This window comes from Pongo pygmaeus, chromosome 7 (assembly GCF_028885625.2).
Source record: "Pongo pygmaeus isolate AG05252 chromosome 7, NHGRI_mPonPyg2-v2.0_pri, whole genome shotgun sequence".
NCBI lineage: Eukaryota > Metazoa > Chordata > Mammalia > Primates > Hominidae > Pongo > Pongo pygmaeus.
Window position 1 is genome coordinate 75,003,644 of NC_072380.2, and position 18,963 is coordinate 75,022,606.

The 18,963-nt window shown below is 39.7% G+C and overlaps 1 protein-coding gene across 1 annotated transcript in view; it reads left to right on the forward strand.

Annotated features, from left to right (window-relative positions):
* NKAIN3 (sodium/potassium transporting ATPase interacting 3) overlaps positions 1–18,963 on the forward strand; it is an 802,780-nt gene that overhangs the window by 775,848 nt on the left and 7,969 nt on the right. Inside the window, exon 6 of the transcript XR_008504228.2 lies at positions 17,464–18,364. The gene's annotated coding sequence lies outside the window, so the exon portion shown is untranslated. The remainder of the gene's footprint in view (positions 1–17,463; positions 18,365–18,963) is intronic.

Genomic DNA, 18,963 nt, shown 5'->3' on the forward strand with positions numbered 1-18,963 from the left:
ATATATATACTTTAAGTTCTGGGATACATGTGCAGAATGTGCAGGTTTGTTACATAGGTATACATGTGCCATGGTGGTTTGCTGCACCCATCAACTCATCATCTACATTAGGTATATCTCCTAATGTTATTCCTCCCCTTGTCCCCCACTCCCCAACAGGCCCCAGTGTGTGATGTTCCCCTCCCTGTGCCCATATGTTCTCATTGTTCAACTCCCACTTAAGAGTAAGAACATGCAGTGTTTGGTTTTTTGTTCCTATGTTAGTTTGCTGGGAATGATGGTTTCCGGCTTCATCCATGTCCCTGCAAAGGACATTAACTCATTTTTTATGGCTGCATAGTATTCCATGATGTATATGTGCCACATTTTCTTTATCCAGTCTAACATTGATGGGCATTTGGGTTGGTTCCAAGCCTTTGCTATTGTGAATAGTGCTGCAATAAACATAGGAGTGCATGTGTCATTATAGTAGAATGATTTATAATCCTTTGGGTATACACCCAGTAGGGAATTGCTGGATCAAATTGTATTTCTAGTTCTAGATCTTTGAGGAATTGCCACACTGTCATCCACAATGGTTGAACTAAATTACACTCCCACCAACAGTGTTAAAAGCATTCCTATTTCTCCACATCCTCTCCAGCCTCTGTTGTATCCTTTTTAATGATCGCCATTCTAACTGGTGTGAGGTGGTATCTCATTGTGGTTTTGATTTGCATTTCTCTAACAACCAGTGATGATGAGATTTTTTTTTACATTTGTTGGCTGCATAAATGTCTTCTTTTAAGAAGTGTCTATTCATATCCTTAACCTACTTTTTCATAGGGTTTTTTTTGTTGTAAATTTGTTTAAGTTCCTTGTAGATTCTGGATATTAGCCCTTTGTCAGATGGATAGGTTGCAAAAATTTTCTCCCATTCTGTAGGTTGCCTGTTCACTCTGATAATAGTTTATTTTGCTGTACAGAAGCTCTTTAGTTTAATTAGATCCCATTTGTCAATTTTGGCTTTTGTTGACATTGCTTTTGGTGTTTCAGTCATGAAGTCTTTGGCCATGCCTGTGTCCTGAATAGTATTGCCTTGGTTTTCTTCTAGGGTTTTAATGGTTTTGAGTTTTACATTTAAGTTTTTAAGCCATCTTGAGTTAATTTTTGTATAAGATGTAAGAAAGGGGTCCAGTTTCAGTTTTCTGCGTATGGCTAGCCAATTTTCCCAGCACTATTTATTAAATAGGAAATCCTTTCCCCATTGCTTGTTTTTATCAGGTTTGTCAAAGATCAGATGGTTGTAGATGTGTGATGTTATTTCTGAGGCCTCTGTTCTGTTGCATTGGTCTATATATCTGTTTTAGTAAAAGTACCATGTTGTTTTGGTTACTGTAGCCTTGTAGTATAGTTTGAAGTCAGGTAGCATGATGCCTCCAGCTTTGTTCTTTTTGCTTAGGATTGTTTTGGCTATATGGGCTCTTTTTGGTTCCCTATGAAATTTAAAGTAACTTTTTCTAATTCTGTGAAGAAAGTCAATGTTAGTTTGATGGGAATAGCATTGAATCTATAAATTACTTTGGGCAGTATGGCCATTTTTACAATATTGATTCTTCCTATCCATGAGCATGGAATGTTTTTCCATTTGTTTGTGTCCTCTCTTATTTCCTTGAGCAGTGGTTTGTAGTTCTTGAAGAGGTCATTCACATCCCTTGTAAGTTGTATTCCTAGGTATTTTATTCTCTTTGTAGCAATTGTGAATGGGAGTTTGTTCATGATTTGGCTCTCTGTCTATTATTGGTGTATAGGAATGCTTGTGATTTTTGCACATTGATTTTGTATCCTGCAACTTTGCTGAAATTGCTTAACAGCTTAAGGAGTTTTGGGGTTGAGATGATGGGGTTTTCTAAATGTACAACCATATCATCTGCAAACAGAGATAATTTGACTTTCTCTCTTCCTATTTGAATACCCTTTATTTCTTTCTCTTGCCTGTTTGCCCTGGCCAGAACTTCCAATACTGTGTTGAATAGGAGTGGTGAGAGAAGCCAACCTTGTCTTGTGCCAGTTTTCAAAGGGAATGCTTCCAGCTTTTGCCCATTCAGTGTGATATTGGCTGTGGGTTTGTCATAAACAGCTCTTATTATGTTGAGATATGTTCCATCAATACCTAGTTTATGAGTGTTTTTAGCATGAAGAAGTGTTGAATTTTGTTGAAGGACTTTTCTGCATCTATTGAGATAATCATGTGGTTTTTGTCATTGGTTCTGTTTATGTGATGGATTACGTTCATTGATTTGCATGTGTGGAACCAGCCTTGCATCCCAGGGATGAAGCCGACTTGATCACGGTGGGTAAGCTTTTTAATGTACTGCTGCATTCCGTTTGCCAGTGTTTCATTGGGGATTTTCGCATAGATGTTCATCAGGGATATTGGCCTGAAATCTTCATTTTTTGTTGTGTCTCTGCCAGGGATTGGTATCAGAATGATGCTGGCCTCAAAATATGAGTTAGGGAGGAGTCTCTCTTTTCTACTGTTTGGAATAGTTTCAGAAGGAATGGTACCAGCTCCTCTTTGTAACTCTGGTAGAGTTTGGCTATGAGTCCATCTGGTCCTGGGCTTTTTTTTTTTTTTTTTGGTTGGTCAGCTATTAATTACTGCCTCAATTTCAGAACTTGTTATTGGTCTATTCAGGGATTCAACTTCTTCCTGGTTTAGTCATGGTAGGGTGAATGTGTCCAGGAATTTATCCATTTCTTCTAGATTTTTTAGTTTATTTGGGTAGAGTTGTTTGTAGTATTTTCTGATGGTAGTTTGCATTTCTGTGGGATTAGTGGTGATCTCCCCTTTATCACTTTTTATTGTGTCTATTTGATTCTTCTCTCTTTTCTTCTTTATTAGCCTGGCTAGCCATCTATCTGTTTTGTTAATCTTTTCAAAAAACCATCTCCTGGATTTATTGATTTTTTGAAGGGTTTTTCGTATCTCTTTCAGTTCTGTTCTGATCTTAGTTATTTCTTGTCTTCTGCTAGCTTTTGAAATAGTTTGCTCTTGTTTCTTTAATTCTTTTAATTGTGATGTTAGCGTGTCGATTTCAGATGTTTAGATTTTAGATGTTTAGATGTTTCCCACTTTCTCCTGTGAGCACTTAGTGCTATAAACTTCCTTCTAAGCACTCCCTCTAAGCTGTATCCCAGAGATTCTGGTACACTGTGTCTTTGTTCTTGTTGGTTTCAAAGAACTTATTTATTTGTGCTGTGATCTCATTATTTTCCCAGGAGTCATTCAGAAGCAGGTTGTTCAGTTTCCATGTAGTTGTGTGGTTTTGAGTGAGTTTCTTAATCCTGAGTTCTAACTTGATTGCACTGTGGTCTGAGAGACTGTTTGTTATGGTTTTCATTCTTTTGCCTTTGCTGATGAGTGTTTTACTTCCAGTTATGTGGTCGATTTTAGAAAAAGTGCTATGTGGTGCTGAGGAGAATGTATATTCTGTTGATTTGGGGTGGAGAGTTCTGTAGACATCTATTAGGTCTGCTTCGTCAGGAGGTGAGTTCAAGTCCTGAATATCCTTGTTAATTTTCTATCTCGGTGATCTGTCTAATATACACAGTGGAGTGTTAAAGTCTCCCACTATTATTGTGTGGTAGTCTAAGTCTCTTTGTAGGTCTCTAAGAACTTGCTTTATGAATCTGGGTGCTCCTCTATTGGGTGCATACATATTTAGGATAGTTACCTCTTCCTGTTGCATTGATCCTTTTACTATTATGTAATGGCCTTCTGTGTCTGTTTTGATCTTTGTTGGCTTAAAGTCTGTTTTACCAGAGGCTAAGATTGCAACCCCTGCTTTTTTTTTGCTTTCCATTTGCCTGGTAAATATCCCTCCATCCCTTTATTTTGAGCCTATGTGTGTCTTTGCACATGAGATGGGTCTTGAATACAGCACACCAATGGGTTTTGACTCTTTATCCAATTTGCCAGTCTGTGCCTTTTAATTGGGGCATTTAGCACATTTACATTTAAGGTTAATATTGTTGTGTGTGAATTTTATTCTGTCATTATGATGCTAGCTGGTTATTTTGCTCATTAGTTGATGCAGCTTCTTCATAGTGTCGATGGTTTTTACATTTTGGCATGTTTTTGTAGTGGCTGGTACTGGTTGTTCCTTTCCATATTTAGTACTTCTTTCAGAAGCTCTTGTAAAGGTAGGCTTGGTGGCGACAAAATTCCTCAGCATTTGCTTGTCTGTAAAGGATTTTATTTCTCCTTCACTTATGAAGCTTAGTTTGGCTGGATATGAAATTCTGGGTTGAAAATTCTTTTCTTTAAGAATGTTGAATATTGGCCCCCAATATCTTCTGGCTTTTAGGGTTTCTGCAGAGAGATCTGCTGTTAGTATGATAGGCTTCCCTTTGTAGGTAACCCGACCTTTCTCTCTGGCTGCCCTTAACATTTTTTCCTTCAGTTCAACCTTGGTGAATCTGATGATTATGTGTCTTGGGGTTTCTCTTCTCAAAGAGTATCTTTGTGGTGTTCTCTGTATTCCCTGAATTTGAATGTTGGCCTGCCTTGCGAGGTTGGGGAAGTTCTCCTGGATTATATCCTGAATTGTGCTTTCCAACTTGATTCCATTCTCCCCATCACTTTCAGGTACACCAATCAAATGCTGGCTTGGTCTTTTCACCTAGTCCCATATTTCTTGGAGGTTTTGTTCATGCCTTTTCAATTTTTTTCTTCTAATCTTGTCTTCATGCTTTATTTCATTAAGTTGATCTTCAGTCTCTGATATCCTTTCTTCTGCTTGATCGATTCAGCTATTGATACTTGTGTATGCTTCATGAAGTTCTCGTGCTGTGTTTTTCAGCTCCATCAGGTCATTTGTGTTCTTCTCTAAACTGGTTATTCTAGTTAGCAATTCCTCTAACCTTTTATCAAGGTTCTTAGCTTCCTTGTATTGGGTTACAATATGTTCCATTAGCTTTGAGGAGTTTGTTATTACCCATCTTCTGAAGCCTACTTCTGTCAATTTGTCAAACACATTCTCCATTCAGTATTGTTCCCTCGCTGGCAAGGAGTTGTGATCCTTTGGAGAAGAGGCATTCTGGTTTTGGGAATTTTCAGCCTTATTGCACTGGTTTTTCCTCATCTTTGTGGCTTTATCTACCTTTGGTCTTTGGCATTGGTGACCTTTGGATGGAGCGTTTGCATGGTCATCCTCTTTGTTGATGTTGATGCTATTGCTTTCTGTTTGTTAATTTTTTTTCTAACAGTCAGGCCCTTCTTCTGCAGGTCTGCTGGAGTTTTCTGGGGGTGCACTCCAGACCCTGTTTGCATGGGTATCACCAGCAGAGGCTGCAGAACAGCAAAGATTGCTGCCTCCTCCTACTTCTGGAAGCTTCATCCCAGAGGGGCACCTGCCAGATGCTAGCCAGAGCTCTCCTGTATGAAGTGTCTGTCGAACCCTGCTAGGAGGTGTCTTCCCATCAGGAGGCATGGGGGTCAGGGACCCACTTGTGGAAGCAGTCTGTCCCTTAGCAGAGCTCCAGTGCTGTGCTAGGAGATCTGCTGCTCTCTTCAGAGCTGGCAGGCAGGAATGTTGAAGTCTGCTGAAGCTGTGCCCACAGCTGCCCCTTCCCCCAGGTACTCTGTCCCCGGGAGATGAGAGTTTTATCTATAAGCCCCTGACTGGGGCTACTGGCTTTCTTTCAGAGATGTCCTGCCCAGAGAGGAGGAATCTAGAGAGGCAGTCTTGCTTCAGTGGCTTTGCAGCGCTGCAGTGGGCTCCACTCAGACTGAATTCCTGGCAGCTTTGTTTACACTGTGAGGGGAAAACTGCCTACTCAAGCCTCAGTAATGGCAGATGCCTCTCCCCCAACCAAGCTTGAGCGTCCCAGGTCTACTTCAGACTGCCGTGCTGGAAGTAAGAATTTCAATCCGGTGGATCTTAGCTTGCTGGGCTCGATGGGGGTGGGATCTACTGATCAAGACCACTTGGCTGCCTGGCTTCTGCCCCCTTTCCGGGGGAGTGAATGGTTCTGTCTCTCTGGCATTCCAGGCACCTCTGGGGTACAAAAAAAACTCCTGCAGCTAGCTCAGTGTCTGCTCAAATGGCCACCAAGTTTTGTGCTTGAAATCCAGGGCCCTTGTGGTGTAAGCACCCAAGGGATCTCCTTATCTGTGGATTGCAAAGACCGTGGGAAAAGCGTAGTATCTAGACCGGAGTGCACCCCCACTCACAGCATGGTCCCTCATGGCTTCCCTTGGCTAGGGGAGGGAGTTCCCCAACCCCTTGCACTTCCCAGGTGAGGCAACGCCCCACCCTGCTTCTGCTTGCCCTCCATGGGCTGCACCCACTGTCTAACCAGTCCCAGTGAGATGAACTGAGTACCTCAGTTGGAAATGCAGAAATCACCCACTTTCTGTGTTGGTCTTGCTGGGAGCTGCAGACAGGAGCTGTTCCTATTCGGCCATCTTGCCTGGGAATCTGTAATTATATTTTATTGCATATTCTTCCTAGACTGGGTGTGTGTGTGTGTTTGTGTGTGTGTGTGTGTATGTGTGTGTGTGTGTGAAAGAGAGACAGAAACAGAAACAGAGACAAGGAGACAGAGACAGTGAAACAGAAACAGAGTCATCTTCCAGGTTCTACTTATTAAGCAATATCCCATGAAGTCGCTGAAAAGTGTTATATTCTCCTAATACCTAGTGTTTGCAAATCTGGCAGCTGTCACTGATGATTTAAACAAGATTGGGTGACTTATTTATGTACACACACATCCACAATCAAACTTCAACAGTCGAGTGTACCCTTTTCTAAATAATCACATTGCTAAAATGTGCCATATGGCCCATTTCTTTAAACAATAAATGGTAAATTATTATTTTGGGGAGTGAAAGCTAAAAGAAATAATATGTCTAATACTATGTGGCATTTTCTGTATACAGTACAGTTTTAGCATTGAAAAGGACCTCAGCAATTCCATTTGCCCCATTTTCAGATGAGGAGATTGAGGCTGGTAGTTACAGTGGTTTTGCTTCATGTCCCATCCCACTGGGGCTGCTATGCAAGCTCTCAGTCTAGTCTTCTTTCCTCTACACTTAGTGGCCATCAGCTGTAACAAGTCCTGACTAGACCAGGGCTTTGTTGCTGACTACAATTCAATGCCTTTTTTGCCTACGTTTGTTCGGACCCTGCTAATCAAGGCTACGGGGCAGCTGCAGAAAGACACCTGCTATTGGCTTACCCGCTCCTCGCCTTCCCTCTGCTTGAGTCTGAGCATCAGAAAGCCACCTTCCAGTGGGTCTTTGCCTTGCTTTTGTCTTGTCTTTGCTTTTTATTCATCTTTGCTTTTGTCTTCTCAGGGCAAATAGGAAATCCTAGACCTCAGATCACTGTTCTTTGCTTCCCAAAAGACAGAACAGCTCAGTCCTGGCTGCTACCTTCTTTCTTTACTCTTGGTTTAAATGTAATCCCACATGCCCTAGACAAGCCTCCTGATTATTTTTCATCAAACATGAAAATAGCTTACTTTTAACTGCTGGGTGTCAGTCTCTTCTAAAAATTTTGTTCCTAAGGAATTGACTCTGCAAATCAGTGCTTAAAGTCACTTTTTAACTGCCTCACATAGTATTGTTTCTTTGACAACTCTTTTTAAAGGGGATTGCTCTCTTCTTCTTCTGGCTTCTCAAATCTACTTTTAACTTCAAATAGCAGTCATGCAATGTAGTTTTATAAGATAATATACTAGGACCATCTATCAGATATGAAACCAGCATAATCATTGCAATTATTTCTACTGTATTCAGATAATGATAATACAAATAAGAGTATGACATATGTAAATGTTGATTAGCTTTCTGGTTCCTTCATCAAAACTTGCGTTGTGTTGTGCAGCCTTTTCTTTGCATTGTCCAGGGGTTTTGTTATTACAAACCATAATATTTAACCCATTTCTTCTACTAATATCTTTTAATATTTCTGCTATTATACAGCTTTTTTTTTTTGACATGTATCTAAACCAGAAAAAAATATTCCCTGTGCATGATATTTTTAGGCAAAACCTAATGTCTGGAGCACCAAGTGAAATAACTGTGGAGAATGGAATGTTGGACAATTTGTGTGGCCTGCTTAGCTTAATTTGTTTCTATGGCACAAGCAAAGCTCATTCATTCCATTTATTATTTTAAGCCACTTGTTTGGTGTTATGGATTTTAAGAATCAGTTGGTGTTAGAATTTTTAATAACACAGAGAATAGCCATTGAATATGGAACTCAAATTATCTAAGGTTTACCCAGAAGTCAAAATCACTTGGCCCTCTGCAAAGTTCTCTTTGCATTCCTAGGCCTGCAAAGTCTTTGGTCTGAAGTCTCAGAGCTTAAATTGCATTGGTCCTGTTAATGTTTGTCAAAAAGGAAGTTTGGGCGGCAGTTTCAGGGTAGTGTTGAGAAGATAACTCCTGGTCCCGTTTTATTCTTTCCTCATTTGTTCAGTGCTCATGGCCATCTACAACCTTCCTTGATTCTATTCTGCCTAAGCCTCTTATTTCCACATCTATAAGTATAGTGCTACATAATAATTACAACCTTTAAGAAAATGGAGAGTTTTCATTAAAGGGCCCCTGCAAATCTATGATGCTAGATGACAGATGCTACCAGAAGGCCAGAGTATTAATAGCACCCGTGATAACTGTAATAAGAATATGTCTCGTTTTCTTTTAAAGACATAGATATTCCATTTTAATCCTGTATAACTCAAAGAAAATTTGGGTGTTAACACTTTGAAATACTTTTACCTCCTTTGGGGGAAATCCAAACTGAAAGGAATTAATATCCACATCAGTTCCTAAGGCAAAATGCCTGACACAGACTAACAAAGCTCTTTCTCATCCTGTGGTAGGAACTTAGGGGTGATAACTCATACTGAGAATTTGTGATCTGAAAACACTAAGGAATTTCTGCCATTGCAGGTAGAAAAAAAAAGACAAAAATGGTATTCTCAGGTGAGCTTACCTTTCAAATTTTTCTGAGACTTCCTAAATGTGACAAGAACTCTGCTGTGTGGCAACCTTATGTTTCCACAACAGAACAAAGGACCAAAAAAAAAAAAAAAAGATCTCTATCCCAATAGATTTTATAAAATCCATACTCTGAAACTTGTGAGTTTTACATGTACCCTAAAACTTAAAGTATAATAAAAAAAAAGAAAAGCTCTTTAACCCTTTGTTTAAATCCTATTAGCTCTTAATGATACACAGTTCAAATTATCTAAATGAAATAATTTTCAAGCACATAACAGATTAGAAACAGAGAATGAGAAAGGTATAGTAGATATTACGTAAATAAGCAAAAATAGTGGCAATAATTAAACACACTATCTCTACCTAAAGGAACAGAGATAGAAAACTCATATAAAAATCTAAACTACAGTTTTATGGGGATAGTTAAGGTAAGAGCCTGCAGGCAGCACTGTATTGCTTTACAAAACAGCATTTCATTTATATTATGATGATTTCAGACTATCACTTTAAAAATTCATTTGTATTAATTAAGAACAGGTACCATTTTCTCCAGATACTTTCCCTTCATCTGTCCTGAAATTATTAATTATTGATTTCTATTTAAATAAGATACCTTATTTTCATCTGCTGGAAAACTTTTTCTGATAACCATACATATCTTCAATGTCTACAATTTGAATGGAGAGCCCTTTCAATGTGGCGTTTCTGTTTCTTCCATAACCTCACAACAATATGTGGTGGCCCCGCAGTCATTATGGTCTTGTTAAATAATTAGGTTCGTGTAAACTATATTTTAGAGTCTTCCAAAATGCCTCTCCTTCCAAAATGGCTAAAAGGGCAAAGCGTCAGTAATTCTGTAGACATGCTTCATGCATGTTCTGAATAGGAGCCATGGTATAATGAGATGCTATCTCTGGAAAAAAATGAATAGATTTTCAAGATTGTGGGTCTTGACATGAGTTCTCTAGAATTTTCCCCTTTGATAAATTTTCCTGTACCTAGCTGTTGCCAAATTGTCTCTTCTAGAAGAATGCCCTGATTTTTTTTCAGTTCCAAAGTTATCAAAATCCCAGGAATATTTCACAGAAAAGAGAAGCATTTATAGCAAGCATGGGTGTGGCATGCTTTCTCTGTGGGAAGTTGTCATCCTCCACAAGATCTTGCCCACACTCAAAATAAACTGGCTTCCCGTCACATTCTTGGTCTGTCAGCACTCTGTAAAAGGAAATCTCATCTCCTCTCTCTTGATAGTAGAGCTTATATCAAACTGGGACATGTTTCTTCTTCATTCATGGATAAGTCTAATTTTCTCTCTGGTGTGTAAAACTGACAATACCCACAAGATACTACTGACTTGAAAGTTTCACTGCAGGTAGCTACCATACCAGCATTTGGTAAACTAGCTGCCTAGGTGAGACTGCATTAGATGACCTCCTTCGAGCCACACTACTTGCCAGTATCCACTGAGAGACAAATTATGATTGTTGCTTCCTTCTTTGAAAACACCCCTGCTGAGTACCTACTGTATGTGAGTCACTGTGCAGGCACTAGAAATATAAAGCAAAAAAAACAGATTCTACCCACAGGGAGCTCCTAGTCCAGTGGTGAAGAGGTGTATTAACCCTCAAGTCCCTGAGAAAATTCCCAATAGTGCTCTGCACAAGCCGGGCTCTGATGGGAGGTACCAGTGCTTTTCTTCTTCCAGATTCAGAGCCCCAGCTATCCCAGGATGAAGGAGAGCCCATTTGCAACCCTCTTCTGTCTCCCTAAGCATTCAACAAACACTTAGTGACCATCTGTCTTGTGCAAAACACTTGGGGAGTGATAAAAACAAATCAAATTCACATTTTAATTTAGGGAGTTTAGGAGATAAATCCTAGTGTGGATTTCACATGGGCAATGATTTGCTTTCCTTGAGTTTGCCCTCTGCAAGCAACACCTGTTCATGCTATGACACTGAAGTCCTCCTAGACCGCCCCATTCATCTGAGTAGTTAGGGCTCTGGATGAAGGAGCAAATGGACAAAATAAGCCCCCTCTTGCTCAGGACCTGACTAACATTTCAGAGCTGTGGTCACCCATTTTAAACAAACCAAAGCACTTCTGACAGACCTCTGAATTTGCATTAAAAAGAGCACATCTACAGCTCCTAACAATCAAAACCAACTATGAACACTGCTTGCTTCAGTGATACAAACAGACATTTTCTTGTTACATGTGTGGTGATCTGAGAATGGTGACTTTGGACCCAGTTTGACTGGTTAGCGTTTAAATAAAACTTAACAGAACAGGCAACTAAAGGAACTCAGGAAAAGACCAAAAGCAATGCTCAAAGGGAGTGCCTGGGTAACCATGATGTAATTGCAGATTGACACATATTTGGGTTTTTCATTATTGTTTCTAAAAACTAGATATTATTGCTTTATTATTATGTTGATGATGATTATTGAAAGCACGATAGCAATGTTTAAGTGGTGAGAATGACTCTAAGCCTCTTTTTGTTGCTGTGACTGACAGAACTAAAGAGTTTGCTCTCACATTCACAATACCAATTCTGCCATCTTATGGAAAATATTGGAAGTACCTAGGGCATTTCTTTATATTTCAAAGGCACAGGTTGCTGGTAAGAGGGACAGAAAGACAAGAACATCGTACCTTCTATTTCTACTACATGTTTTTAATCTTTAACATTTTTACCAACAGAAATCATTTTTTTAAAAAATCTCTCAATCTTCAAATAATTCTTAGACTGCTTGCCAACAAAGATGTCTCCTGATCTTGACACTGGAATTCAATGTAAAAATCTTGAATGATATTTTGTACTGATATGAATTTCTACTGTCCCATAACACTATGTAGTGACTTCACTGTATATTAACTTCTTTTCTACAGATGTTTGAGCTATGAAATGAATTAATTGAAAAGGTCAAAGCCTATCAGGAGCTATCTTATATGATGTTGGCAGCCTGTGAAAAAATAAATGTCTTTTTTCTTATACAAACTGATAACAAGTCTTGCTTTCACAATTACTATTTACATTTTTGTGCATATAATGCCTGTATATTACACTCATATTTGAAAGTGACCAGAAAGTGTTATTTAATAGAAACTACATACATTTTTTATGTCTCTCTGGACCCTTTGATTCTAAGTAAATTTACAGTAAGTTAGCAGTAATAGACTATTCTTTTCAACTATGAATAAAAATGTACATTGAAGTACAAGATGACTACTGTTTTTAATACATTTTCCTCACTGTATTATATATTTATTGTAGTAAACTTAGAAACCATATGCATCTTGAATGTTCCGGAATTCTTCAGATTTTGGAGGATTACCCCCCTATTTCATACACAAATAAAAGTCTTAAGCTACATGACTATAGGAAACCTGGTCCCTCCCCTAGAAATTTCTGAGCAACCCTGGAGAGGGTTTAAATGTTCTGCAAGTGTACCCAGGTGATGCCACTGCCCACTGCAGACAGCTGCTCTGGGCTTCCCCACCAATGCCCCTGACTCCAATTACCTCTCACCCCTGCCACTCACTCCACACTGCCTCTTCCCAAAACACGAACTCGGCCTCTCTTTTGATTCCACAAGCAAAGTTGAAACAAACCTTTGTAACTAACAAATGTTACTAAGGTTTTGTGTAAATATACTCCAGAAAAGAAAAGCTTAAAGTAGGTCTCAGGTACCAATGGGACCAGAGACATTCTGAATCCACCTTCACAGGCTAGTCTCCATCAGACTGTCTCTTCTTGCTCCCCTGCCTCTATCTTGTTGCTCCCAAGGAGATCTGCTCACTTTTGACTTCTTCCTTGCCTCTGAGTCAGGTCATCAAAACATCCTCCACCACAGCCCAGCCAGGAAGTAAAATCCCCTTAACATGAGAGTACTGTAGTCTCCACAAAGATTATTTAAAAGAACACTTTATTCTTTACATTATTTGACAGAACATTTAACATCTGACCTGAGTCATCTGCACTGGGATTCCATCCCCAGATCAGACTTTCCCAAAAACAGTGAATGAATTTGTCTTGAACAAATTACTAGCACCTCACCGTGCATTCATCACAGAAAAAAAAAGGGAGGAGGCTGTTAACTTTTATGGGAAATTTCTATATTGCTTTTGCAATTTTTCATAGTTCTACAACTTTATTTAAAAGGAAGCAGGGAGGCTTGTTTTAGTGACATATTCCAGATTCTACTCTTAGAGATGAAAGCACAACAACATAAAAATTCATACATTTTTTTCCATTTCCATTTATCAAAGTAGAAATATAGTCTAGTCTCAGAGTGTCTATCTACTTACAAGCCAAATTTTAAGAAGAAAAGTTTACATTGCTGATATGACTGCCTTTTCCCTTGGATGAGGATTTGAATTCCTATGCCTCGTTGGACAAATGGAAATCATATTGTATGGCAGACACATTTCGTAGCAACAACTTAACTTAAGCATACCCTAAGAATGACCCTATGGCTTAAGAAGAATGTGTATTTGGAGATCTGTGCTAAAGAATCCAGGAGTGGCCAACCCGGAGATTCGTCTCTTATCTATGAGGAACATCTGAGCCCCTAGTCCATCCTGTGGAATGCAGCCCATGCAGGAGATTGAGGCCCTTTTTTTGGGTTAAATGAATGTTGCCAAGTGGAGGTTGCTAGCAGAATGGTGATAAGTGAAAATGTCATATAAACTGCATGCTGTTTACAAGTGGTTGCAGTCCTCCTCTCCAGCCCACTATCACTGGATACTCCCGTATGTAAGTCCCCTCAATAAACTCTATGTCTCATTCACTGGCTTCAGGTCTCTTATTCAGCCTCTCAAACATGGTGCCCTCCCTACCAAAGTGAATGACATCAGGCACAACACATATTAGATGTTCCTATAATCTAATCATAGCTATGATTTAAACTACCAACTAGTATATATTATTTTTCTTCTCTTTCATCTTTTGCCTGTGTCAAATAACTTAATCATCTCTTTGCTCCTCCTCTGCAATCCCACTGCCATTGCATTTATTATGGTACTCTTTATTAAATAGTCTCTTCATGGAGCTTAGACCCTCCCCCATCCCCCAAAACTCTGCTTTTCAGTGTTATATTTCTAAAGTAAGAAATCTGAGCCTTGTTTTATCACCCTGCTTAAAATCTTGAAATAGAATAAAGACTCAGATCCAAATTTCTCATCTTGATATATAAACTCATCCGTTATCTGACACAACATAGGTTATCAGCCTTGTCTCTTACGCACAACGTGTTTCTTTCTTGCTCTTATCCAAACATTGCCCCTGCTTTTTCATGCTTAAATCATTTGGGAGCTCTTCATGTATAATGCTTATATCATTTTGAACACTAGATATATTTCCACATTGTTTAAGACCTAAATTCAATTATGTCCTACTAAAAATGCACTCAATATATAATTATTGGCTGGATGTGGTAGTTCATGCCTATAATCCCAGCACTTTGGGAGGCCAAGGTGGCTGAATCACTTGAGTTCAGGAATTTAAGATTAACCTGGCCAACATGATAAAACCACGTCTCTACTAAAAATACAAAAAAGAAAATCAACTGGGTGTGGTGGCACGTGCCTGTAATTCTACTTGAGAGGTTGAGGCATGAGAATCACAGCTACTTGGGAGGCTGAGGCATGAGAATCACTTGAATTCAGGAGGTGGAGTATATTAGGCTGTTTTCACACTGCTAATAAAGACCTACCTGAGACTAGGTAATTTATAAAAAATAAGAGGTTTAATGGACTCACGGTTCCACATGACTGAGGAGGCCTCACAATCATGACAGAAGGCAAAGGAGGAGCAAAGGCACGTCTTACATAGCAGCAGGGAAGAGATCATGTCCAGGGGAACTCCCCCTTACAAAACCATCAGATATCATGAGACTTATTTACTATCATGAGCACAGCACATGACAGACCTCCCACCCATGATTCAATAACCTCCCACTGGGTCCCTCCTATAACACGTGGGAATTATGACAGCTACAATTCAAGATGAGATTTGGGTGGAGAACACAGCCAAACCATATCATTCTGCCCCAGCCCCTCCCAAATCTCATGTCCTCACATTTCAAAACACAGTCATGCCTTCCCAACAGTCCCCCAAAGTCTTATCTCGTTTCAGCATTAACACAAAATCCCAACTCCAAAGCCTCATCTGAGACAAGGCAAATCCCTTCTGCCTATGAGCCTGTAAAAATCAAAAGCAAGTTAGTTACTTTCTAGATACAAGGGGAGTACAGGCATTGGGTAAATACTCCTGTTCTAAATTGGAGACATTGGCAAAAACCAAAGGGCTATAGGCCCTATGCAAGTCTGGAATCCAATGGGGCAGTCATTAAACCTTAAATTTCCAAAATGATCTCCTTTGACTCCATGTCTCACGTCAAGGTCACATTGATGTAAGAGGTGGGCTTCCACAGCCTTGGGCAGCTCCACTTCTGTGGCTTTGCAGGGTAAAACCTCCTTCCCGGCTGCTTTCACAGGCTGGTGATGAGTGTCTATGGCTTTTCCAGATGCACAGTGCAATCTGTCAGTGGGTCTACCATTCTGGGGTCTGAAGGATGGTGGCCCTCTTCTTGCAGCTCCACTAGGCAGTGCCTCAGTGGGCACCCTGTGTGAGGGCTCCAACCCCACATTTTCCTTCTCCACTGCCCTAGCAGAGGGTCTCCATGAGGGCTCTGCCCCTGCAGCACACTTCTGCATGGATATCCAGGTGTTTCCATACATCCTCTGAAATCTAGATGGAGGTTCCCAAACCTCAGTTCTTGACTTCTATGCACCCATAAGCTCAACACCACATGGAAGTTGCCAAGGCTTGGGGCTTGCACCCTCTGAAGCCACAGCCTGAGCTGTACCTTGTCCCCTTTTAGCCAAGGCTGGAGCTGCTGGTAGGCAGGGCACCAAGTCCCTTGGCTGTATACAGCAGCGGGGCTTTGGGCCCAGCCCAGGAAACCATTTGTTCCTCCTAGGCCTCTGGGCCTGTGATGGGAGGGGCTGCTATGAAGATCTCTGACATGCCCTGGAGACATCCTCCTCATTGTCTTGGTGATTAACATTTCAGCTCCTCGTTACTTATGCAAATTTCTGCAGACAGCTTCAATTTCTTCCCAGAAAATGGGTTTTCTTTTCTATCACATCATCAGGCTGCAAATTTTCCAAACTTTTAGGCTCTGCTTCCTCCTGAATGCTTCACTGCTTAGAAATTTCTTCCCCCAGGTATGCTAAATCATCTCTTTCAAGTTCAGTGTTCCACAGATCTCTAGGTTGGGGAAAAATGCCACCAGTCTCTTTACTGGAGTAAAGAACGACCTTTATTCCAGTTCCCAACAAGTTCCTTATCTCCATCTGAGACCACCTCAGCCTGGACTTTATCATCCATAGCACTATCAGCATTTTGGTCAAAGACATTCAACAAATTTCTAGGAAGTTCCAAACTTTCTCACATCTTCCTTTCTTCTTCTGAGCCTTCCAAACTGTTCCACCTGTTACCCAGTTCCAATATCACTTCCACATTTTCGGGTACCTTTACAGAGGTGCATCACTATCTGGTACCAATTTACTGTTTTAGTCTGTTCTCACTCTACTAATAAAGACATACCTGCGAGTGGGTAATTTATAAAGAATACCAGGTTTAATGTACTCACAGTTCCATATGGCTGGGGAGATATCATAATCATGGCAGAAGGCAAAGGAGGAGCAAAGTCATGTCGTACATGGTGGCAGGGAGGAGAGCTTGTGTAGGGTAACTCGCCCTTACAAAGCCATCAGATCTCATGAGACTTATTCACTATCACAAAATCAGCACATGAAAGACCCACCCCCATGATTCTATAACTCCCACAACATGTGGGAATTATGGGAGCTACAATCTATGATGAGATTTGGGTGGGGACACAGCCAAGCCATATCACAGAGCTTGCAATGAGCTGAGATCATGCCACTGCACTCCAACAGAGGGAGACTCTGTCTCAAAAAAACATTTTTTAATAAAAAGAAAAACATACACATATATAATTATTCAACATTTATTCTGTGTAAGATGTTGGTTCTACTTGGCAGAATTGGTCTTTCTACACCCTAAGAAATTTAGTATTACTTCCATTATTAGACATTGAACCCTAAATACACCTATGACATCATGAATTCTCTGAGTGCTTTGTAAATAGGAATCTAATTAGCTTTTTTGGCAATCACATTACCTTGTTCATTCCCATCAAATCTTTCTAACCTGGAGCCATAAGGTTATCATTCCCTGCCCCACACACAAAGGTAACTGTTAAGTAAAAATTCCTCATCTTGTGTCTGCTCAATGAATGTTTAGACTTGATTTCAGGCACTTATATTGACTTTTATTAAACTTAATTTTGTTTGATTCAGCAAGTCATTTCAATCTGATAAGATCAATTTAAATGTTGATATTTTAAAAATCAACTTATTGGTTATTCTCAGATTCATGTGATCTGCAAGTATGCAAACATCTTTTTATCCAGATGCTGCAAATTATTGAATAAGCAAGAATTAGTAAGATATTATCGCCAAATTGTCACATCAGTCAAGCCTCATGTGCTTCCTAAGAACTGAGGTGATGCATTATTTTAGATAGTCATTCTAAACCCCAGATTCAACATCTTCCTAATCTTTCTAGTGCAGTCTAATATATAAATTTTATGTAAAACATAGGTTTTTTTTAACCTGCAGTGCTCTTTGAGAATTTACATTGATTCCTAAAGATTGCCATTGCTTTGTATAAAATGTTATAAATTATCTTAGCATCTTACCTGGATTTTCCACTAAATTCACCAATTTATGATTTGTGAAATCTGATTTTACTTTTTGAAAATTTTCGTGTGAATTTCCCATTTTCAGTGTTATAGCACCTCTCTCTTCCTCTAAGATCCTCCAAGCTCATCAAAAGCCATGATCTTATTATACCAGCAGTTTTATTTATTCAATCTTTCAACAAGTAGTTATTGAACTTCTATAATGTGCCAGGCTCTGGAGCTCGCGTTATGCCAAACAGATACAATCGATCCATTCGAAGTGTCCTAATTACACATTGAGGGATCAACTAGACCTTTTCTCATTGTAAACTTGGAGCAAAAGTAAATTCATTAAAATAAATTTACATTATAGTGCCACAAAAAAATAAACAGAACCAGAAAGCATTTTTTACAAAAATTAACAGAAAGGTGTGATAGAGGGGAAAAGGGTGTGAGATAATGGTGCCCTACCTTCGATAGGGTGGCCAGAAAACACCTCTCTGAAGAAGCAGCATCTGAGCTGAGACCTGAAGAATGAGGAGTCAGTGAGGCAGAGAACCTCAGGAGATGCCTTCCAATCTGAGAAAAGAGTAAGTGCAAAGGCCATGAGATGGGAAAGAGGTGAACAATGTTCAGGGAACTGAGAGGAGCCCTCTGTGGTTGAGCCTAGTAAGTTTAGGAGAGAGGCTTGAGACTGGACAGGTGGGAGGTAAGAGGTAGCTGGATTATTCAGAGCCTTGTAGGTCAAGGCAAGAAGTTGAAGTTTTATTCACTAGGAAACCATGAGAGGGTGTTAGGTGTTAATAGCAATGGGTAAGCCTAATCACCTCAATACCACCTCTTTGGGTATAAAATACCAGCAAATACTAGGAACTGCATGTATCTTTAAAAACTAGAATTGTTGGCAAAGAAAAAGGGCACTGCACTCTTCCTCTGCTTGAGCAGAAATTAAATTTAATGTCATTCCTCCCAGCTTGTGCCATCTTAATCCTTTGAGAATACACAGATACCAATGCAGAGCAAAGTATGTGCTTGCTCAGCTCACTGACACATAATAATCTGACATTAGTCAATATGTTGGAAAAGGAAATTCAATCACAAAAGACATTTTTGCTTCTGGATTATGTAGAAATGACTTCATTAAGTTTGTTTTCAGAGTGTTTTTCTGAAAAGCCGATGTCTCTTTAAA